General features: G+C 39.6%; 1 pseudogene; it reads left to right on the top strand.

The window, feature by feature from the left end:
- The window catches only part of LOC117956456, a 107,458-nt pseudogene that overhangs the window by 46,617 nt on the left and 35,282 nt on the right, over window positions 1-25,559 (top strand).

Below are 25,559 nucleotides of genomic sequence, written 5' to 3'. Positions count from 1 at the left end.
TGTGTGTGTGTGTGTGTGTGTGTGTGTGTGTGTGTGTGTGTGTGTATGTGTGTGTGTGTGAGAGATGACAATATATGTCGCCTCATTTTCTGCCAGAATTGTACATCCTGCCCACAGTGGGTTTTGTTTTTGTATGAACAAACCGTAATCAGAGCAAGAAAACCCAGTAGGGGGCAGTTAGTGAGAGAGAGTGGGTGGAATCATTACTGTGTGTTCTGCTGTATGTGTTTTTCAGAGAGAGGGAGAGGGAGAGGGAGAGGGAGAGGGAGAGGGAGAGGGAGAGGGAAGATTACACTGAAGGGATAACTCAAAGCTGATTGAAGGCTGTGGCTGGGCCAGAGCATGTGACTGGCTCATGCTGATGTTATGGTGTCATCAAGATCATAGTTTGTTTCTCTCACCCTCAGCAAAGCTGCTAAAACACATGTGTTCAAGTGTATATTTAGCAACGTTGCACTGCTGCCCGCAGCCTGCGTTTGCAAAAAAAGGTCAAAGTTCTCTATGATACAGAACAGAAATGGTGGATTTAGGCACTTGAAGTCATCTGTGGATCCTAGAGCAAAAATTGTAAAAAAAGAAAAAAAAGAAATAAGAAATAAGAAAAAAAGATGGACGTTCCTCCCACTGTACAAAAATGAAGCCAAAATATCTCGGCTACGGATGCAGCCATATGGTGGAGACGTGGTATTGATTTCTCACCCATACACGTGTCTGACCAATTTCGAGTAAATCACAGCTGTCAATTATGACATGTCACCCTGTTTTTATAGCATCAAATAAATAATAACAACCAAACTTGTCAGAAAAATTAAGATGACAAAGCCCATTTGACATGTATTTTCATTTTTATAGTTTGGCCCATGTCCTCTCCATGTTATTTAAGACGTGTACGGAAGCCAGATACAAAGGGGCGATTGGGATGTTTTGGCTTCACTCTAGGCATCAACCCATGGTATAAGCACAGTCTGTCATATATCTGCCTGACAAGTTGAAAGGTCCCGGTAATCAAACCCTACCTCTTACTGCTACAGTATCTCAAACAAACCTCTCAAAAGGCTCCAACCTCTTACTTGGCAAAGGTAGAACACGACAAGCCAACACAGCAGCGTTGCTTCCTCTGACTTAGGATGTGACTTGTTTGTTTGCCAGTTGTGCCTACCTAATTTGTACATTGAGATCCAATTGCAATGCAGGCAGAATAGAGTAAAGGAGAAGGCTACCGAGTTGTAACGTGTAGGCACATCATACATGTATGTTATTATTTAGATTGAGATAGAGTTCACATGTTTAACCAAGTACACTGTACAACAGGGGTGGGAATCACCAGAAGCCTCACAATACGATATAATCACAATACTTCGAATGGACATACAGTACATCTGTTCTATTCAAAATACATTTCTCTGATGTTCATCTCACTTTAATTGTATTACTGCAAAATGGGACTGTCAAGCAGACAAACTGACCAACGTATTTATTGATACAGTATTGCCACAGACAATATTGCAGATTCTGGCTCACTAGCACTGGCAACTTACAGCTTCTGTCAGTAAGGTGCACATCCCGAATACCACTGTGTGTAGCCTAAAGGTACAGTCTCTCCAGCACCAGTCTCTGTGAAAATAAGCTCTCCAATTCAATGCGACTGAAGCCTCTACGGTAGATGAATACACGATTTCCTGTCTTGTGCAATTTCCCAGCAGACTGACAGGTTCACCTTTGTTCAACCCCACGGATTAGCAAGGACAGCCAATACAAACACCAATGTACTGTGTTTGGAATTGTAAAAACAAACTGCAACAATGTTCTGAAGCACTACGTACAGTTCGGGATTGTTCTGCTTAATGTAAATTGATTATCAAATCCACTTTATTGACATCACATCCATTTTTGGGACAGGAGGCTACTGTAAGTCTTGATGCAGTAACAAAAAAGAGTCAAAGTTGTCGGGCCTCAGAAATTGTGTTCTAAATAAGCCACTTGGATTTAATGAAGTTTTTATTTAAGTTAAGTTGGAGATATAGGGATAGACTTAGATTTAGCCTGTTAAACATCATTTAAATGCATGTTGAAATGGCAAAAATATTTTTTAATATTATGCTCTGTTAATCTGTGTAAACAGTTTTAATCTAAAAGTATGGATGGGTATCAAACATTAATACTTGTACTACCTTAACACATTTAGTTTGAAAAGTATAAAAAGAACTAGAAGGTTGCATCAAATTAACTGTTTTAACTTATTCAGTTAAATCAAAATGTATCTTTTTTATAAACTGGGTAAACCCAGCCCAATCTGCCTGGCAATTTGATTTCGCCTTGCAGTTAAGGCTGGGAACCTTTACAGTTTTCAATCCGGCTTCCATTACAAATTTTCCGGGACCAATTGCAAATTGGCTTTTCCACCTGGTGCGCTAATGGCGGGTTTAACACGATGACTATAGAGAAGTGACGGCATGCAGGTTTTTTGTTTAAATTCAACATATTTTTGACCAAATACCTCAATATCGATACCGCAACGATATTTCAATTTAATGTATTGATTTATAGCATCAAATCATAACATTACAATATTGTAGTGTTGACTAATGTTGCTTTCAAAAAATATTGACATGAGATTTTTTGATAATCCTCAGTAATGTATTGTATATTGTAATGTATGTATATGTGTATATATATATAAATGACTTAGTGGGTAAAGGCAAAGTTCAGAAAGTGACATCACTTTACTGAAATGCAGCCTTTAAAACCAGGAAAAGACACCACTTATGCCATATTACGTGTGTGTGTGTGTGTGTGTGTGTGTGTGTGTGTGTGTGTGTGTGTGTGTGTGTGTGTGTCTGTGTGTGTGTGTGAGTGTGTATGTGTCTGTGTGTGTGTGTGTGGGAGGGTGGGGTTGAGACTAATCTTCTCTCAAAACAGGACGCCCATGATGAAATAACCTGGGAAAAGGGTAAACATGACACACCGAAACACCGTTTATTTATGGTGCTGTGTGTGTGTGTGTGTGTGTGTGTGTGTGTGTGTGTGTGTGTGTGTGTGTGTGTGTGTCTTGTTGGCCACAGCAATATGATGTACTGCTGCTATAAGGTTCTTTCTCTTTTGGAAAAGCAGGGGTTGTGATAGGGAGAAAAATGGAGAAAGCGGAATGAGGTGACAGAGGGATAGGTTGGTGTGTTTTCAGCTGATCCACTTCCTCCTCAATGTTGGCTCTCATTTGTCTTGGCTGGAAACTAAGTACAAGGCTGGAATACTGATGAAAGTTACTCCGCTCCACCCCTCCTTCATCCCCTTCTCTCTTTCTACCTCTCTCTCATCTTTACCCCCTCCATTTATCCTCTCTACACATACTCTACATTCTGTCTGCTCAACTGATTTCCTGCCTCCTGTCTCTCTTCCCACTTTTTACCCTCCTCATCTCAGCTATCTCTCCATGCAGCTGCACTTCGCCGACCCAAATTTCCCTTCCACCCCTCCTCTCCTTCTATCCATCTCTCCATCTGACCTTGCTCTACCTCTCCCGCTGCTCAGTCTATCACTTACCGGCTACATTATCCAGCTCTATTCCTCCTCCCTCTTGCCTTTTTCCGGCCTGCGTTTCTACCAATTCCTCCTCTCATCTCGCTTTCAGCACCCCCCTGCATCTTGCCTGTCTCTTTTGCTTTGGCTTTCTGCTTCCTCTCATTTAGCGTCGGGCCCCTGTTCTCCTTGTTCGGTCTGCCTACTGTCACCTTTCTGTTACTCTTTTTTCTCTTTGTCTCTTTCTGGCTTGTGTGAATTAGTTCCTGGTCTATGTGGGTCACGGAGGTGATGAGACGTGAAATCAGAGGTGTGTATATGTGTGTGTTACTGTGACAGCTAGCAAGGAAGAGTGGCTCAGGGAAACACAAAGAGAGAAACAGAGAAGGAAACAAAAGAAGACTCTGTATAGATGACGTCCAGCCTGGTCCTTGAAAAAAGTAGAGAAATGTGTTCGATATCTTTAAATGCAAACATGCTCTGCTGTAAAAGTGTACACCCATTCTTCTTCACCTTTACCTGCAGTGTGCTACTGAACAACAAGGACAGTCTCTACTGAAAGTGTGAATAGCAGGGCTTGGTATATCTTCCTTGAATTAACTGCCCTAAATAGCAAATCATTTATAGCAAGTACTGTGTTCTCCAGAAAAAAACACAAGTATGCACAGTGCACAGTGTGTAAAAAGAATCTTTCTGCAAAGTGAGCTGTTCCTCTCCAGCATTACTGTGAGGTTTATTCAGAGTAGAAAAGGATGTGAAGTGCATGGTGCATATATTGGAATTTCTTAACATCTGTCTCTGTGGCCATTTCTTATTGAGGACAATGGGAAGTGAAATGCATTTCATCCTCAATGTCACCTGAATTGCCTCCTTTTCAAGGTCTGTGCTCCCTTGGTGACCGTTTTTTTTAGGATGACGCTCTTCTTGCTCTGTTACTACTCAATAAAAAACGACATGATTTATGAAACATGTCATGAGAGTTAGCACAAAGGTACAGAGGAGCCGAGCATCTAGCCACACACTGACTGACTTCAATTTATCACTTGATGACTAGGGAACTGTGGTATTGGACCCTGAAAGTATCTTGGTTTGTTTGTTTTCCTTCATTTGAGCTATTGTGGTGAAAACCGATTGGTTGATTGATTCTTTCACGGACTGACTGATGGACTGAGTATCCCTTGGTTGCCAGCTTCTCCTTTTAAAACTCTCCACCAGCAGGCTGTTCATGGAAAGCAAACTCAACAAAACAAAGCAAAGTTTGCTCTCAACATGACATTAACTATCTGAGGGGAGCTTTTCGCTTTATCCAAGATGATCTGTTGTCGCTCTGATGAGGTTTTTCAGAAACCAGATTTTCTTCCCTTCTCATGTCTTTGCACCAGTGCGAGGCGAAGAGCAGCCATAAGGTTGTCTCTCTCAGAGTTCTCTCTGAATTTAATGAGCATCTGCAGCAGAGCAGTCGATGGTTAGCTGATGAGCAAGAACTCGTTTGTTTTGATCATATGCTATCTGGAGGACTTCAAAGTTTGAAGTCTCGATAGATTTTCTATGGAATGGATTGGCAGGAGTTCTCCACAACAAAGTTGAAGAAGAACATGTCCTGAGTTGTCAAATCAGAGTTATAGTCACAGAAAGTATGACCCTTATTTTGTATAAATGAAGTAAAGGAGAAGGAGGAGCTCAAGCAGTCTAATAGGTCATGTCAAACTTTGGACGTTGACTAATAGAAGTCTGATAAAACGATTGTTGCTTGGAATTAATCTTTCATTTTAAGTCGGTTTTCGTTTTTTTGTAGTGAGCCGTTGAAGGTTCTGCTGCTGGTTGCATAGTAAACATCTTTTATTTTGTAAGATCTACAATAAGAAACGTTAGGCAGCATCCAAGCTGAATGAAGGAACAGTTTGACTGATGGTCTAATGCTGTTTTGTGAAAGCTAGAACAGAAAATTAGATGTCAGGAAAATAAATGTAAATCCACTTGTTGTATCATAACTGTGTTACATTAATAGCTAAAAGCAAAACAAAGTCAGCTAACTTGACACCCAGAATCCCCACAAAAAAACATAAAACAAACCATGTTGCTGCTTTTGACTCTCCCCCGTTCAACATTATTTATCTCTGTGAGTTTCCGTTCAACTAAGCTCCTTTCAAAATAAGGTACCTATGCATTTAAAGTGGATAACAAAATAAAATCCATTAAACAAAATATACTTAAGAACACAAAACATTTAGGGTCTCTCAATTTGTGAGGGAACATGTTGGCATGGTTGTTCGATTATTTTCCTTATTTCCAACATCACTTTGAAAATGTTACAATCTTTGAACTGGATCAGATTTTATTTTAATGAATCCCTAATTTGTGCATTTTGTTTTATAAACTCTTTTATTACATAGCACTTTTTCAGCTGCTCAGCCTGTTGGGATGTGTTTGCAGTGACTGTTCAGGTAAACTGGACAAATTCATTATAAGAGGAGCTTTAATTCTTCCACAGAACAGAAATAATAAAAAAGACCTTAATTTTCAAGTTTGTTTTTAGATAACTTTAATCAGCAGAGATAAACATTTTGATTTCAATTTGGCTTTGAGTGTATTTATACAAGTATTCTTTTTATGGTTCAGTTAAATAATATTTATCTTTACTCCAAGGTGAGCCTCATTTGGTTTAATTTGGTTAAAGTTACTTTTCTGTCAACAAACACACTAAAATATAGTTTTTGTCTTACCTTGACTGCTATGCTATATTTGCATCTCAATAGTTTTCTTTGCAAATTACTGACATTCACAGATTATAACTATTCTCAAAACAGCACAAAGTTACATCTGAAAAGCTCAACACTGATTAAATGGGACATAATGATCAAAAACATATTTTGGTTCCGCAAAGAGAAAAAGGCATAGTTTGCGTAAAAAAGGCCCAGTGTGCGTATGTTGTTTTGGGTGAACTATACCTTTACCTAATAATGTTGGCCTGTACATAATGTAGCTACAGAGCCTTGTATCTTTATAAATAGCAGTCCTCTTTAGTGTCATCTACATCTAATTGTCCATTCCCTTTGAGATCTGTGACTCTTTTTCTCCCTCCATCCCTCTCTCACACACACACACACACACACACACACAAACATACACGTCCCTCTTCCCATCTTTGTAATTCAGATTATTTTCATACATATTTTATCCTTTGCTGTTTTATTCCAACTTGATCTATTATTCACAGCCTACTTTAAAAATGTAACAGTGCAAAGGTCACTGATCCATGCTTGGTCCTTACTGGCTCATTCAAGATACCATGTACGCACACACACACACACACACACACACACACACACACGTGCACACACACATACACACACACACGCACACACACACAGACACACACACACACACATACACACACACTTATTACAATTATGCATACGTAATGAGACTAAGGTTATTCATCTGCCTGACGAGCAAGAGGCGAAGAGAAAGAAAAAAACAAATAGAAAGTGAGAGAGATTATTACCAAAAAAAACATCTATAGCTGGAAAGCTTTATTAAATTTAGCCCTTAACAGACAATGCCAAGGCTCAGATTACCTTGGCACCATAGGCCAATAACGTGGCCCCTGAGACTGGTAGACAAAGACAAACCTGGCAACCTACAGAAATCCGACAGTTTCATCAGAGTCAGGTCTTCTAGAAAAAGAGCTCTTTTTTTGGTGTCACTACAGAGTGTAAAAAGACATGGGAAGCTCTTTACCAAAATAAAAGTCAATTGCCAAGAATTTGACGTACTCCCAGAACAAAATTCAGTATTTACTTCTTTGAGAACTATATGTCAAAATATGTCTGAGAATGTCACAAAGACAACCAAGACATGAAACTGTAATACCCTTTCTTTCATGGTCCTCACTAATTATTTTTTCATACTTTTGTTTGAAATTGTTGTTTTTCCTTCCTCCATTATAGTTTTCTGTCTAGCAGAGGCGTTGTGATCATCTTAAAAAATAGGGGCTTAGCCCAGGCTAGAAAAGTGTCTAGGGGGGACTGGGGAAGAAAAATGTGATTTCTGGTAGTGAAATGCATTCAGCTAGTGCAAAACAATAGCTGTAATACATATATCAGTCCTCAAAAAGCCTCATTGGATGCTGATTGTTTGGTGTGTGTGTAGATTTTGTATTATTGAATATATTAAATATTGGAGGCGATTTGGAATTTCTAAATTCATAAAAGTCGTCACCAATGATGATAATTACAAATTACTCATTTATTAACAACTTATGTAAATGACCCCAATACACAGTATTGTTCTATGTGTAAAGTTTGTAGTGTAATTTTTACAGTGCTTTTATTTTGTTGTTTCCTGTTCTACTGGAAGTTAGCAACTCCAGCAAAGATGCTAAGACCATCATGATCAGTAAATTGACCGTGAAAAGGAAGCTATGAAGACATAACAGGAAAGTAAGGCCATTAGTCCTGGCTTTTCTTTTCGACTGGAATGCTACAACTTACCTGAGGTTGATGGCATCAGTGTATCAGACTGATTTGACTTTGATTTCTCTGAAAAGTAAACCCTTAAAAGCTTTCTTAGAGACGGTTGCTACGTGATAGCAACAAATACAACACACTGGTCAGACCCTGCACGTCACATCATCAGTTGCCCGTTCTATTTGTCGGGAAAATAAACCAGACAAGGTTACACCTTGAGTTCTACAAAAATAATCTAAGAACTGCGAGTGCCTTGGAAAAAACTTGTTTTAATAATTGGTATGTGCCATTTCAGGGCTTTATTACTCTATCATTCTTACTTTTGTACTAAAAAAAGGCCAAACATTGCCAAAGCTGTATAGAGTTGTGGACAACTCTTCAACCCAATCTTTAAACTTTACTTTCACTGGTCTTTTTCCACAAAAAATGAAATAATTTTGATGCAAGCATTAAACAAAGATGTAATTGAGCAATATCTGTCCTGCAACATGTTTGTGGTTTGGTTTTGAACCTCTTGCCACAAAAGCTTGTTTGGGAACAATCAGATGGCTGAGAGGAGTACTCTACATCTGAATGGCCTTTCATGTTTTTTGTTGTTGTAGAAAGCCCTCTTTACAAATAGATGGTATTTGGAATGAACGGTTTGGAGATCAAAATGCGGTACAATGGTTCAACTGACAATTGAAAGGCAGAAAGAGACAAGGATACCTCTGAGCAATAAGAAAGGAATAAATCATTACTCATAGAAATTAGACACTTGAGACATGTGTGCAAATTTAGCTTTGGCGTGTGATATTGTTTGTACATATTATCTATGTTAAAAAAGCATTTTTGAAAAAAGAAGAAAAAAATCAATTTAACAGGTGATTCAAAACTTACAAACAGCAGTGTTCCTAGTGTTTATCAGAGCGTTGCCCTCACTTACCACTGTGCACTCTGTAAACCTTGTTTAACCTGCTTTAGTAATACTGTAACCATGGTCATGTCAATGAAGCAAATTTGAATTTGGGATTGAGAGAAAACAGGAAGAGAGAGGAAATGATCCAATGAAAGACAGGGTTAGTAAGAATAAGAAAGAAGGAAAGGTGGGGAAACGGTTATTGAGACATACTGAGCCAGCAGATGGTGGAGTTGGAGGGAAAGAAGTAAACGGGGAGATGAAGGAACAGAGAAAGAGACAGAAAGAGAGAGTCATCGTCATACAGTAAAAGATGAGGACGAGTAAAAAGTTGTTTCAAAGAGGAGAAACAAACCGTCCTCAAACTAAAAAACACACTCACCCTTCAACACGCTTACTCATTTCCTGAGTAGCAGATCATTGAGCAGTTAAACAGGATCACCAGAATTAATTATTCAAAGCACCGAGTGACATGGTTTTGGTCTCCCGATGTGCATTTCACTTTGAAGCGCACACTCTCACACATAATGTGCAGAAAGCCTTACTGTAACATCTCTGATGTGCATCTATGCACTGAATTCTAATTGCCTTCTTTACCAGCCAATTAAATGGCAGTATCTGTCACCATGACAGCTCATTAGTAAATCAGCATTCAGCTTTCAGGCAGTGTGTTTCTGGGCATTTGCATGTGTGTGTGTGTGTGTGTGTGTGTGTGTGTTATTTTGTAGTCATGCAGTAATGCCTCATAACTTTGCCCAGTATGCAACAACCGATCGTTGACCCTACCGCGTGTGTGTGTGTGCGTGTTTGTGTGTGTGTGTGTCTGGGAGTGTTGCTACTAGCAGGAAATGGAAATGTATTTTTTTCCCTGTGACTGTGCATGCAGATAGACGAGAGAAATGTGAGCTGTGATTCATGGCATTTTGTATCTGCAGATGCTTTATCCATTTTCATTTGTTTGGAGGAGAGATTAGCTCCACACCTGGCAAAACATCGTCAGGCAACTCAGAGATGTGGGTTTGACACCCTGCCAGACAGGGAAAGTCCCAGCAGAGCATTCTGGGAGTAACGACTAAGAACAATGGCGCTTTTACTCAGAACCGAGGGAGTTCAATTATGATCTTTATGGCTGCAACTCTGACTGTAATTTATATTACAACGGAAATTAAATTACGTCTTTTCTTTTTACAGCGTAGAGATCTCCTTTACCTTGCAAATAAATCCATACTCAAATGAAAGAAAGTAACGTTTTCTGCCCCTCCTGTCTGTGAAAACTTTACAAGCTGGCTGTTTCCCCTGTAGCAGTCCACTTGTTCCTCTCTTGGTTTGGCGTGTCTGCCTGCTAGATTCTTCTGATCACACTCAATGCCTCCTTCAGACTGTTTTTGCTGCCGATTGTTCTCTGTCTTCTCTTGGTAGGTGTTCTTCCCATCCTCCATTGCCCACTTTAGCTCACTCTGGACAGACTTAACGTCCTCCCTGTCGCAAAGCCCTGAGAGCTCTCTTCTTTCTATTTAGAGGGGATTTGACAGCTTTTGTCATCCATTGTTTGTCCTTTGAAAAACAGTGGGTTTTTGCTTTTATTCTTAAGGGTCCACACAGACACCAAACTAATCCGTAATGCCGTGGGAGAGTACTTTGATGTCCCACAGAGCAGGCTCGAGTCTGTGCATTCATTAACAGTCTACTGGACATCGCACACTCCTGAGACCAAACACTCACAGTCCTGACAGCAACGGGTCTCTGCTCGACAGCAAAGAAGGATCGAGTCATGGTCTGATTTGTCGGTGGAAGAGAAGGTAATGGAGCTGCACAAGTAGATTGAAGTTCTGCTTTTGCATGTGCATATATTAGATCAAGTGCCCTGGTTGACAGCTCATCAAGGGAAGAAGTGGCCATTTGGGAGTAGTTAAACAAGCTGTAAACACAACATGTTATCATCTTATGAAGTTGTTAAGGTGAACTATTTAGAAAACAGTGCTTTTTACACATCCAGTGACACTGAGAAACACTAGCATTTATTTAGAGTCATGATTCTGGCTACATGTCCAAGACCAATATTTCCTCTAACCAATTTTTCCTAGCTCTGGTTTGGTCTTCACTGACTGCTGATTAAAATAATACTAATACTCTTCAGCTGCTAAGTGCTGCACAATGATTACCAGCTAATCCCTAGTTGTGTCTGCTTGCCATTTGGTGCTGTGCAGGTGGTTTACTGAAGTCATTTCAATGATTGATAATATGTGGGAAAAAATGCAAGGCAGCTGTAAAAACTGAATGAAATGGACACTTGTATGTCCTGGAAAGCTGCATCTCTAAAGTCCCCTCATCCTTGGCATGGACATAAAATTCCCCTGAAACTTTACCCTTTACTGATGTTCCAGTGGTTTATATTTTGCAACACTTGCTCCCACACCTGACTGATGCCAGTTTGGGCAGCGTGGACATAATTATCACTTCACATGAATTCGGCACACATTCTGCTTATGCTGATCTTGATAAACAAAATACCACCTGCAAACAGCGTCTCTATCACAGATAATAAACACATTTCATTTGGCTTGTCTTGGCAGAATCTTAATGGAAAAGTACTTTTGTGTCCCTGCCAGCTTTTAAAACCAGTGAAAATAAAGAAATAAAAGTTTACTACAGTATCTCCACCACCTGCTTTCAACTAACGGAGGGTCAATGTCAGGGCTGTACTACTCAAGTCGAGACTGGTCACCTGATATACGCTCGGCTGCATCATATCAATCATCAGGTATTAATCATTTTCATTGTCATAAGTTCAAGTATGGGAACATTTCCACTGTGTATTTTAAGTAAATAATATGGCCTAATTTGATCCTATAGTGTGTTACTCTGCACTTGCTTTTTGATTATTACAAATAATAAAGCAAAATTGTCATCTTAAAAAAGATTGCATACATTACAACAAAGCCAAGGACTTTCACTTAATGTGAACTTGTAGTTCTTGTTAAAAAGAGGAAACGTGTGGAGGGCGCAGTGTAGGCATTACTAATGCCAAAAAGCACATGACATCATGTTGCAGATGCAGTTAATGCCACAGCCACAGAGGTCGGACCGTGCTCCGAATTAAAAAGAAATGTTCCGATATTAAAGGTGCTCTAAGCGATGTTGGGTGACGTTACTTCTTGTGGACTGGGCTGTCTACGGAGACCATGTTTTTACAGTGTGTTCTGGGGAAAGGCAGCTCGCGGATAGTGACGAGATGTTTGCTGCATGTGACAACATGTGTTGTGGCCTAAAACACGCGTGATGTTGCTTAGAGCACCTTTAAAGTTGATGTGTAAAATGGTTTCTCCGAGTGTTTCTCTTTTTGCTGTTGGTTTCCTCTTGACACATCTTCCAACATTGCAAAACCAGCCATTGTGCATCATTGCACATGGCATGTCTTTTTTATACCCATCAATTTGTTTGTATCTAAAAAGCATGTATGTGGGAATTTATTTAGTTGTAAATTGTTAATAGTTCTGCACAAGGAGCATGTATTAAGTAAAACTTTATTTCTATTGCACCTTTTACAATGGTTAAAACATGCTTTAGACTTACAGTAAAAACTACCATTTAAAACAAAAATAAAACAAAAGCCATAAAAATAAACACTGTATAAAACCCTATGAAAGTGCATATGATGACCGTATGCAGTATCAATTGAGTTTTTTCGTGAATAAATCTTCATGTGAATTTATGATAGTATCTTGGTTCATTTTGTCTATTGTTCACCGCATATCAATCAAATAGGTGTTTGTTTAAGATATTAATTGTAAGAATGGCTTTGTGAGTTCTTCATATCATCGATGAAAGGCATTATTTCGATTTATTTTACACAATGGTCTCAGTTTCACAAGTTTTATCCATCTGCCGTCGGTGTTGCCATTTCTCGATTCACCCGTTTTTGTGCGTACAACTGGGTCAGAGTGTACCTTGGGGGGACCGCCCGTTTTTCCGTTAAGTTTGCTTATTAAAAATCCCAATTCTTGCCTACAGAGCGGTGAACATATTCTTTTGTGTGTACGCCACGTTTATAAATGAAGCCCCTGGTCCTGGACTTGACACATGTGAACTTGACTACAGTCCTGGTCAACGCCAAACCTGCCACCTGACATGCTGCCTTTGTGTAATTTAAATAAGGTTTTCTTGCCCTTTTACACTAGCACAACAAAATAGATCAAGGCCAAATACATATTTGTCATGGTATGTTCTGCCCCAGCGAGTACATCATATTAATAAGGAAGTCATTTTGTCTGCCTTTGAATTGTGCACACATTCTTTACCAATAAATGTCCAATTCATCCGGATTTACAGTAACTCAGTGTCTTGCATTTCACATTAGGTAAAGTGTGTGCAAAATAAAGGGATGGCTAAGTCACCAGAGGTGAAAAAATAAATAAAAAGTAAGGGAAAAACTTAATTTGGTAGTCCAAGCAACAACAACATACTACAGTGCAGTATGAGTAAAATGACACACAGTCAACGTGGCTAAAGAGCCCAGTTTTCCACCACTTTAACCCATTTGGTTTTCATAAAATGAGACTGTTTGCCTTGTTATCATCATTGCATATTTTATATTTTATCCATCTTCTACTCAAACTTCTCATTTTTAAATCATTATTCATTCATTATTAAAACAACACATACAGTATATCACATGGTAAATTACACAGGCCAACCCAGGCTCCAATGACCGACTCAATCTGCCCTGAGCTTGCCTGGGGCCAAATGTGTTTCTTTTTCTTTTTTTTTACAACAAATCAGATATTCCACGTGGCAGACTTACCACTGATGGAGACCAGCTGAGTCTGACTCACTCACACTGCTCCTGGGCTCGCTGGTCACTGTGTTATTAGCCTTTACAGACACTGTGTGAGGATAACAACAAACACCAGCTCCTCTCTGCTGTCCTCTCCATTCACAGCCTAGGGGACAAGTGAGGTGAAAACACACTGCTGATGCACAAGGAATAGTTAGTTAGTGTTTTGTGTGTTTGTGTCTGTGTATGTATGTGCGTGACAGTTCGGTAGTAGTTTCTATGTTTAGCTTATTTGCCAGTAGCAATGCATCAGGGCCTCTGATTTTGGTTATTGTTTTTCTTTAGGCTCCTCATTTATCTCTCCCCTTGTGTTTCCACCTTTTGTTTCTCTTTGTTTTTCTACCACAGCCACCAGACCTCCTCTGTTTCTTTTTCCACTGCATGCTGCTTCACCTGAATGATTTTCATTTGTCTTGTTTTCAATGAGTATTTTTTCTTTCTTTTTTTTAAATGTCAAATGACGTTGGTATGGCCAGGTAGACTGAAGCCAAAAATCCTTCTGAGACAAAATTGTCTTAATGGTTCATGGCACAGTATATGTGTGTGTGTGTGTGTGTGTGTGTGTGTGTGTGTGTCTGTGTGTGTGTGTGTGTGTGTGTGTGTGTGTGTGTGTGTGTGTGTTTGTGTGTGTGAGTGTTTGCAGTTGTGTTTTTAACGACGCCATCACCTGCAGTGATTAAAGAGTGTTTGTGGTGTTTGAGATGAAAACTGATCTCTGCAGTGGAGCTCAGAGCACGGGAGCTCAGGGATGTTGACCGAACGACACGGTCATAGGACTGCATGGACAAATGCGCGAACACGCGTCAACATCGCTAAACGTGTCAGCAGTATCTTTCAGCTGCGTGTAACACTCACTATTAGATTAACAGTTTTTGCCTTTTCACTCAGTCCCCCTCGTTTCCCAGCATCCCTCTCTTCCTAATTCAGTCTCTCTTTCTCTCTGTTGGTTCTGTCCATCTCTACATCCTCAGGCTCAAGCAGCTTCACATAAAAAAGCATAGCTGCAGTGTGTGGTTTATGTGTTTTGTTGTGTGGTACTGTATTCAGTTGTGTAACAGGGCTATTTATTTTCATAATCTTTCTTCTTTTCTTTTCTTTTGATTGTGCATGTCACAGTAGCTTGAATAGATTGTTCAAATTATAGAGACTAGAGCTGTAGACTTTAGATCTAACCATTTGACACTGCTGGGACTTGACTCCCTAAACACTTAACTTAACTTGAGACTTAAGTCTTAGGTCCGTTTTGACCTTGTAAAATCCTAGAACATGCCCATGCACACCAAATATTAATGTCTTAGGCCTTTGCATGGAGTGGACACCATCTCAGCTAAGTGAAAACACTATTGCTGTGTCACAGTTTTGAACACTGAAAATCCCAAAAAGCACTTGCACTTTGTGTAGACTTTTGACTTTACTTGGATTTTAGATGGGACTGCTGTGACTTGCTTGAACGACTTGAAAATAGAGACTGAGACTGAGCGAAGGTCAAGACTGAACCTTCATGCTCAAGTTTTAGGCAAACAACAATTTGAGACCTATAAAGTACTCGGATAAGGGGACAAAATGGTTGGGAAAATAGCATGGTGGAAATAACTATTAAGTATCAGGTGTATATGTAATGGAAGTTCATCGGCAAATGTCACACCTGAGGGTCAAGGATGCTCTGGCAAGAGACTGGCAGAGATATATTTAGACCTGTTTCAAATCACGTTACTTATGTGTGTCATTTTGTGGAGCTAGAGACCATCTTAAGATGATTTGGTGATTGATGTAATATGAGTGTAATTATTGTGCAGAGACAAGACTCACTTTTAAATCCAAGATTGATTTGGTTTTACAGTGTTGCTCAGATGACAACCTATGCTTGCCAAATTATACCATAAAGAGGTTATAATGTAGAAAAGCACCTTGACGGAAGACTATACTTGTCAGAATGGTGCATTCATTATGTAACCATTCATTTTGCATTAAAATTAATCAACAATACACAGATAATCAGATTATTTAGCTTACATTATTAGTTCCTGATTTTTACATCTAAATTATACTACTGCAAACACACTTGATATTTAGAAATGTGCTGCAATTAAATACTGTAACACATATCATGAGGACTAGGTTTAATAGACTTACAGAGGTGAACAAAATATCATGAACACCTGATAGTTCAATTAAACAGCCCTGCAACAAATTGATCATTAGCTAAAAAAGTGTAAGAAATGGATTAAACCATTCATTTGTCTGCCCTAAATTAAATGTAAGCATTGCTAGCTAACTAGCTTATAACATAGCATTATTTATAAATGAAATGGGGCATGTCATCAGCTAACTACATTATTTAGTGGAGTTACAGGTTAAGTACTTCTTCAGGACTGGAGTTTGTGTAATGATACTGTAATGAAATGATAGCAGCTCTGCCCTGCTCTTTATCTGGTTTGGGGAAGTTTACCCTCTATCATCTCCAGCCAAATTTGAAAGAAATAGTGGTTCATTTGCTTAACTCTTTAACTCTTTTCTCATCCTCAATTCCTTTTTTTCTGGTAGAAGTAAAGCTTTCTGTGTGAAAACACCAACGTTAAAGCATAACCTCTTGTCCAATTTTTTTTATTTAAACCATCTAAGTGTTAAGTTAGAAGGGTATTTGACCATCATTTTTGTTTGTACTACAAACCCCAATTCAAATGAAGTTGGGCCATTGCGTAAAATGTATACAATCCGCCCCTCCATCAGGGGGTGGGGGGTCAAAGGGTACATATGACCAAGTTTTATGGTTGACCCAGACTGGGCAAACCCCGCCCCGCATTTGGATTTCGCCCTGAAGCTCTCTGGAAACCTGCACGTTTAATTCTCATGCTGCAAGGTCACAATTCACAGGAACCAATCACAACCTGAATTATCTACCGCGCTAGGCGGGTTTAACACAATGGCGATAGAGAAGCGACCAAGCAGCTTCTTGTTTACATTCAACACAGCAGCCACCGAAAGCCACCAAAGCGTAGCAACGGCAGCAACCCGTTTCTACTTCACCCGGATTGTTGATCTGATTGGTTGAAGGACTTTCCTACTGAGTACAGAGTCATTTGAACTTTGCCCGTTGGTCATGTCTCTACAGAGCAGACTCCCCAGACCAAAGCTCAATCTCAAATCTATTGAGCTTGGTTTGGTCTGGTGATAGCCAGACTGTGGTTGACCCTGAAATAGGATCAAGGAAACAAATCAACAATTTACAGAGGTCCACTTGACACTTGTGGATGCGACGGAGACTGTTGTAAACTGTCCCCGTATAAATTTGTGTTTTTCCTGTGAGGCAGAGACTCACATTAGCCTTGGAAATAGGAGCTCTTTCTCTCCCTCTCCCTTTCTCTGTCCATCACCACTGGCAACTGTCAGATGTTGCTGTCATCCTCAGCCGTCCCTTCATCTGTCTCTCTAATGGGAATCCCCCTCTGTTTTCTCTTCACACACACACACACACACACACACATACACATACACACAAAGCGTATTTCTACAGTCCCTTGCTTTTCTTCTGTCTTCTGTGTCCCATATGTCAGTCTATCTCTCCTCCCCTTTGTGACACACATACTGTAGAGCTTTAAAGGTGTCCTATTAATTGTGTTACATAAATCACATTTTTTACAACTATTTAACTAGTTTAACTTCATCCCAGTAACCAGGGGAAATAAGCGGAGTCCAAACTCAATTTCCACCCCTTGGTTTTTCTTTCCTGATGCTGCTTAGCTGTCCAAGACTTCCAGTCTGTGCTGCTGCCAAATGATTTTCATAAATCTCTCACCTATGTCATTCTACCGCCTCTCTGTCTCCTCCCACCCCTTTCTGTTCCCTTCTCCCCCTTTTTCTCTCTCAGTGATGTGGAGAGTGCGCTGAGACTGAGGGCTCTGTTGGCTCTGTTGGTTTGAAGAGATCCTCCATCTGCAAAGGTAAAAAAGTTTTACTGTTTTACTGTTCTTTACTGTTCTGTTTACCATTCTGCTCTCTGTCTCTGCTTCTGGGTGCCAAACTTTTGCTGCTCGATGAGAAGACGTCAGCAGAATAGAAAACATAGCTGTACAGACAGAAAATGGCATGCAGCAAATATTATGAATAAGTGTTACACCTACAGCATGCTTACAAGAATAGCATGAAGTAAAATCTGCACACACACACACACACACACACACACATTCTCGACAGTGAACAGGCTATTCATCTTGTGATTTACCTGTTATTACCTTTGGGAAAACGTTTGTGTCACAAATTCAAGAGTGCATTTTGTATTGCATTTTATGTATGTATGTATGTGTGTATGGGAGAGAGATCAGATGCAGAAAATCCTGTTTTCTTTTCCCTTTATGAAATATTGTGAGCTGTCAAAGGTTTAAGGGTTACAGCCATCCAAGGACGACAAGGTGTAGAACAGAAAAACAGAGACGCTTGATGTACACCCAGCTTAGAGCTGTGTGTATCAAGTTACAATGCTATGTTATACATTATACATAAATTATATTTTTCAGCAACTCATGTATCAAGGTCTGTTTTTCACCCAAACTTGTCCCAAATATCAGTGTGTCAGTATTAAACTCCGTTCAGCACATGATGTGTAGCTATCTGTAAGGGAGGAGCACCCAGAGTGTTAACAGCTGTGTTTTGGAGTTGAGGTTTCCCTTACATTACATAATTAATAATCTCAAATAAATATTGTTAAGGTTACACACATTCACATCTGGAATCTGCACAGTCTGATCTATTGGTCCGTGAGAAGTGTGGAACATCAGTTAAGGAAGTTTCCGGGTCTTGCTCAAGGGCATCTCAGCAGTGGTGATGCTGCTTTTTCACTTTCTGCACCCAGATTTATCCTATCAGTCACGGGACAGAGCTGGGGGACACTGAGGCTATTTTCTCTGTTTTCTCTGGGAATTTGTGGTTTGGGCAACCTGGGGTAGAGATGTTCTACAATTCTAAAATTGTGGATAATTTATGCTAAATCCAGTATGTTTAGACTCAGTTTATTTGAATTTGACTCCTTTTTTTGGTAACCATTCAAGAGGAGGAGGCTTTGAAACAGCTTTTATGTTTCAAAGCCTTCCTGTTGGGAAGTGAAATTACAAAACAATATACATAATTTAGTAGTTAACTAGATAAATAAGATAGAAAATAAAATACTTTAAAGATTTTTTTTTGGTGTGTGATGTGTTGGGGGGACTTGAACTCATGACCTCAGTATTTCTAACATTTTAGTCCCAGCCCTAAACTGGGATTAAACTGGTGGTCACTAACTTGCTTTGTTAACCTTTAGGCGACTGTTGCTACTAGGGGTGATCCGAGTACCCGGCTGAAACGAGTATCCGGTACGGATAAAGCACTTTTGCCGAGCACAAGTATTATACGAGTAATATGAGTCAATATCCGTGCTCGTATTGAATAAAACCCCTCAACTGGCCGCACAGCGTTCTGTGATAATCACAGCGCCCCCCCCCCCGCCTACAAACCCGCTCGGATCAATCTCGCACACACAGAACACGGAGAAATGCGCTCCCTCGGCCTCTCTCTGTCTCTCTCTCTCTCTGTCTGTCTCTCTCTTGCTCTCTCTCTCTCTCTCTCTCTCCCGCTCCGTCAGTCAATCGGGTCTGCGGATCTGTTCCGTTAACGTTTAGGGTTTCTTCAGCTTCGGGTTTGTTTTTAACTTTGGTTTGTAGTACTTACATAGTAACCAGTAGATTTCTGGTGGACGTGGGTTTCAGACAAGCTGCTTGGTTTAAATGCAACTCCCGTTGCGTCTCTGCCATCGGAGATTTGTTTTTGTTTTTACTGTCAGCTGCCCCCCCCCCCCTCCTCTCTCTCTGTGTATCTCTCTTACTCACACAAACAAACACATATACACACACAAACATATACCTGGTGTGGATATAAAAAAAAGAAAAGAACCAAAAACAAAAAAAATCCCACTGATCATAGAAAAATAAAAAGTTAAAAAAAGAAAGTTATACTGAGTATGAAAACTCTTGTTCATTACATTTTACTTCATAATTGCAACTGCATGTGTCGTATTGATTGTTGCAAAACGTTCTGTATATCGTATGTTTGTTACCATGACAACACCATTGATCTGAAGATTGATGCTGTCATGTAAATAGTTTTCAAATCAGCAATACATATAACAATTTTTGATCAACTCATATCAATTGCATGCTTAAATAACATACCGGTTAAAGACCCTAACATTTCAAGAGAACCCGACCCACTTCCGGGTTAAATCTGACCACTTCACTTTAGGCCCCGCCCAGTCCGAGTATGGATACGGATACAGATAATTCATGTAGTAAACAGATACAGATACAGATACAGATAATGCTGTACTCGCTCATCCCTAGTTGCTACAGTGAATCCTGTTTTTGTTCCTTTTTTGGCTGCATGTCACCGCTGTGTGAAGTAGAGGGAAAGAAACATGACAACATTTGGGCAAAGTGGACTTAATTCTAAATGACTTTCACTGATAGGTGGTTTGTTTTTTTCATTTTGGACTGTGATTTAGGGGTTAACTTGTGCTATTTTATTAATAACTCAATGTTGTCAATTCCCCTCAGCTCATTTTTAATTGGCTTTATAGCCAAAACGTTACTGTGTGAAGAAGTATATAGCATTGTTTCCAGCTCCAGGAGTTGATGGGGACCAAAAACAGCTAAAACAACCAGATTAAAGTTAAGATATTGGATTTACATTCACCAGGTGGCCAAAAACACAACTCGGAATACATGTTAGATGCTCAGTATCTGATGGATGTGTGATTAGGTAATTGTTTGCCAATAGGCCGTATCAGCCAGTTCACGTACTTAGTGACACTTCTCTACCTGTAAAACTGTTTCACTGCATTTCAGGATTTCTCATTACCCAGTAATTGGCACTCGTGTCCACTTTAAAAGGTTATGATGTTTATCATTCATTTTTGCATCTCCCCTGTGGCCAAAATATAAAGTATTGCAGGTTTAACATCCCATGATAACATACTTCATTCGGCAATTCATTTGGCTAAGTATCATCCATTGCACCAAATTATTCACATGATTCCAATAATTAAAGTTTTGCCCCTAAAACCTGCCAGGATCCATTTTCTAACAGAGTTGTACACAAAAAAAGAGTCTTAACACAAAATTAACAGCAGGAGAGTTTGCAGATAATATCTGTCCTGTCTGCCATGATCAATAATCTCTTTAGCTGTACCTTGGTTTCTAAATTGCAGTCACGGTCGCACTGCGGGAAGTCGTCAATCAGACCTGGAGTTATCACAGAGACCATCGACAACATTCATGTGCAGCTGAAAAATCACGATTTTCATCACTGAGGGAAGCGACGAAATAACGATTGAGAGAACATCATCATTATCATCACTTTCCTCGCTTATGTTGTCACTGTGACCTTCATCATTCATCAGTTTAATTACAATCATCATGCTGCCTCCACAACTGTGCACATGATTGTTGCTCCGTCCGCCCCTCCGTTATTCCGCCTTCTCTCCACCAAACAGCATCTCTGCTCTCATGTGGCCTCCTGTCCCCGTGAATGTTTGTGTCTTTCTGTCTGTGTGTGTGTGTGTGTGTGTGTGTGTGTGTGTGTGTCTCTGTGTGTGTGTGTGTGTGTGTGTGTGTGTGTGTGTGGTGTCTGTAAGAGTGCGCGTAATGAGGTGATTTTTATTCTGTCCTCTTGCCCTGTCAAGACCACAGATTCAATTTGTGAGTTGAGATTGTGTGTGTGTTTGTGTGTGTGTGTGTGTGTGTGTGTGTGTGTGTGTGTGCGTGTGTGTGCGTGTGTGTGTGCGCGCGTGTGTGTGTGTGTGTGTGTCTTTGAGCCTAGAATCAGAGATGGAAGCAGAGATGAATTCTATTTTTGGCGGGCTGTGTTTACCTCTGTGTGTGTGTTTGTGGGGGAAAGATGATGGAGAGCTCAAATTTAACAACCTGGCATAAGCTTGTGTGTATAAGATAGAAACGACATAGAGGGAGGGAAAAGGTGGCCAGAAGAGAGAAAGAAGGGGTGGTTGGGTGTGAACAGAGGAGTGTGTGGAGAAATGAGCGATTTTTCAGGAGGTGAAATTTCAGATTACAAGAGGGCAGATATATCTGACAGGAGAAACAAGTGCTGCTCTGCCCAGAGGGCGGATTAATAAATGATACGTACGCACAAAAGCAATGCACACATCCCTCAGAAATTGACATTTTTATAAAAAAAAAGATAGACACATACATGTGATATGAAATTTGGGCAACATGTTATTCTGGGGTCTTAAAGCTGCACTGAAGAGTCAAGTCAGTTTTATTTATAGAGACTTAAATCACTTTCGTAACACGTTAACCTTTCTAATTTGTTTCTACTGTTTAAGTCGTATACACTCAGTTCCCAGTTTAGGTACTCCTGGACAAAACAGTCAATACATCCTGCGTTATTCAGAGGGGTGCTTCCATTATTTAGCGTACCATCATTAATATAGATGCGTTGAACAAAGTCAACGCATCTATATTAATAGATTGAAATATCTTTTTTACCACAATCCAGGCAGTAGTTGTGTATTCCGCACAATGTAATTGGGAAACAAATTTGGAATATGATACAAAATCAGTTTCTAAGAACCAATGAAATGCCTCCTTGCCTTGCTGCAAGGATTCGACCCCTCCTGTGTACGAGCCTGCGCTGAAAACGTGTTGTTGCCACATAAGTTACTGCAAGTATACTGGAGAACGGAGGAGAAAACTCAGCTAAAGTTGCTACTGTTTGTGTGTGGGTCAGAGCCCAGAGGGCAATGCGAGGAGTTAGATGGAGCTACGAGGAGATTCTACTTCCAAATCTTGCTAGCTTTTTAACGTTACCAACCCTGCCTTTAATAACTTGGATTCCGCTTTTGCTGAACTTAGTCTGCAGAAATGTGCGGAGGAAGTCACAAAAGTGACACTTGACTTGAAAACAAAAAACGCACCTGTAAATTTTAAATGTTGACCCTAAAAAATCCTGGAACAATGACAGGATGGCAACACTCACGGCTTGTATGATCACGGCTTGCATATTTTTTTGCATTGAAAGTAAGTGTTGTTATTTTAATGATCAACATTACAAGATCTGACTTGAGTCAGGTTAGTGCTGGTAGAACACAAGATGCAAACAATTGTGGGACTCACACTAATCCGAGTATTGCCATGCAGTGCCACTAGTGGTTAAAAACTCCACAGTGTCCCTTGAATCTGTTCACAAGGTTGTGTCATGGGGTCTAAATAGGATCTCACACAGTGTCGTTCCTACAAGCATAACTGTTATTCTGCCAAGGAGTAAACAGCTGTACATATCAGTCCAAATGTGTGATAAAACACACGTCAAATAATATGATATATGTTATGACTCACAGTATGTAATGGTGCTTAACGTACAATGGCTACTGCAGGGCTATTAGTATATGCTGACAATGCAAGACTGAGAACAGAGCAAGTTTTATTTCCCTGCCTATGAGGATGATTTAAGTTTATGCTCAGAGCATCTTTAACGGAGGTGTGTCAGTGTTCATTTTTGGTGGAGGAACTCTCTGCATTGGCTGAGGTCATTGTATTTTAGCTCATTGATGAATAAACAAAAAATATCCAGGAAGCCAAACAAACAAATCAGAAAATCGTATTTAGAAAGAAAATCTATTTAAAAAATAAATAAAAATAATAATAAAAATTATAGAAATAGTGTTTTCAAAACACAAATCAAACACTTTAAATTAACCTTATATATACTGTGTATAGACACATACATATATGTATATATATATCTGTGAGGTACAGTAAAGGTACAGTATCTAAATTTTATTTAATTATACACCAGAGCCCTTTAAATAAATACAATATATTTAAGGGGCTCTGGTGTATAATCACCAAAGTCCCTTAACTACAAACTATAGCAGGAAATATATACATAAATAGTGTATTTGTTGGTGGAGAATCCCCTCAAACCAGCCTTTTCTGTTTAAGACAAGGTTTTTGGAACCTGGGAAAAATACTACATATGCATGTTTTTCATTTTGTGCCTACGAGACTTTTCCTTCCCCAAATCCTCCCTCAAATCCTATCTTTCTGTGAACCCTTCTGCTTTACCAAAGTTCTTTCCTTACAGATGACAGATGACATAGACGCCAAGATAAAGAATGAGGATTTTCCTCAGCTCGCGTTGATTTGATGAAGTAGGAAGAAGAAGTGTGCGCAGCCTGATATGATATCATTAAAGTCGTCCGATATCTCTCAGGTGGGGTGTAGGCTCCAATAAAAATCCAAATTAGATGAGTCGGCGCAGCACCCAGCAGATCCATCTTGGTTTATTGATAAAGCTCAGCGCCAGCAGTAGACACATTTCAGCACTCAGCCATCATCAGCACCACACTCTAATTATCCACATATCTACCTGATTGAACAGGGGCTACGTGTGCCATTTGTAAACATTGATATATTTTTGTCAAATGAATGATTGCACAGCAGACAATAATAAAGATAAATTCAAAGCAGACCACATTTCTCATAAAATATGTTATAAAGATGTTGATTTCTGTCTTTATTGTCTCTCTCTGGCACACTATGTCTTCATATATTTATTCTCTCTTTGGGTTTTGAGATAAAGACGTAATTCATTTTTCTACAACCTTCTCATTCCCCCCACGTTCTACGACAGCAATGCTGCATAAATCTCCATATTGTCAAGTCAATATTTATTGTAAAAACGTTGTATTATTTTAAAAACAAGTAAACAAATCCGCCAATGAATTTCAACATTTTTCCAGTACAAATTGTGCAGAATCACATGTTACAATATTTTGGGATTTTCAGATATACTTGATAAAAGTTGATTCACGTGGCCAGGTTAGCCCAGTTGGTAGAACAGGCGCACGTAAAGAAATATTATCAAAAAAGAGATATTGAAAAAAAAAGTAAGAAAAAAGGAAGCTAATCGATAAATCTCACTGCACTAGCAGATTGTTTGTCATTTGTGTTAGTAAAACAAGACATTTGTGTCTCTATTACTCTGTAACAGAAACAAATGTCCACAGAGATGGTGCATAAAGAGGTCAGGCAGGTATTATTTCCTGATTTGATCCTTTATGAGGACCTGCAGAGGTCAACACCCTTTGGTTTTGTCTTCTTGTAAATCCTCCTTCTTCTTAATGCTTGGTTGTTTGTATTCTTCATCAACACGCCCGCTCGCTGGCTATGAATTCTCTGGACAGTATCCTGGTCTTTTTACACATGGGCTGAATCAAACATTGCACAGCCTTTGTCCTACGGAGCTAACAGGGTAAAGTCTGTTTAATATCCAGTCCAACTGATTCGAACATTGGTGTTCTCACAAACCGCTCCTACAGGTAATGTCTGGATAATTTACAGGTCTTAGTGCAAATTTGAAAGTTTAAAGGGGTTCTATTATATGGCATTTTCAGGTTCGTACTTGTATTTTTTGTTTCTACTCAAACATCTTTACATGCTTTAATGTTCAAAAAACACTTTATTTTACTCCTAATGCCCATGGCTGCTGCACCTGTATTCACCCATCTGTGTTAGACGCTCTGTTGGAGCGCCCGTTCCTTTAAGGCCCCTCTTTACTATAATAATGTGTACCTATATGTTCAAATGCTAAGCTCAACAAAAGCAATGGCACACGCATGTGGTAAACAAATGTCTTTTGTTGAAAGATCCTGTCAGCATCCTTGTGGTCCATTTGTCTCAGCAGAGTGACGACAGCTGTAGACATAGAGACGGACAGACCAAAAGAATGACGGAGCGAAGTTGACGCGGAGCCGACTGACAGTTGAAAGACAATCAAAATCATCCACATA

Source organism: Etheostoma cragini, chromosome 2 (assembly GCF_013103735.1).
Source record: "Etheostoma cragini isolate CJK2018 chromosome 2, CSU_Ecrag_1.0, whole genome shotgun sequence".
Taxonomy (NCBI): domain Eukaryota; kingdom Metazoa; phylum Chordata; class Actinopteri; order Perciformes; family Percidae; genus Etheostoma; species Etheostoma cragini.
The sequence above is the reverse complement of the archived record's forward strand: the minus strand, read 5'-3'. Positions and strand labels throughout refer to the sequence as shown.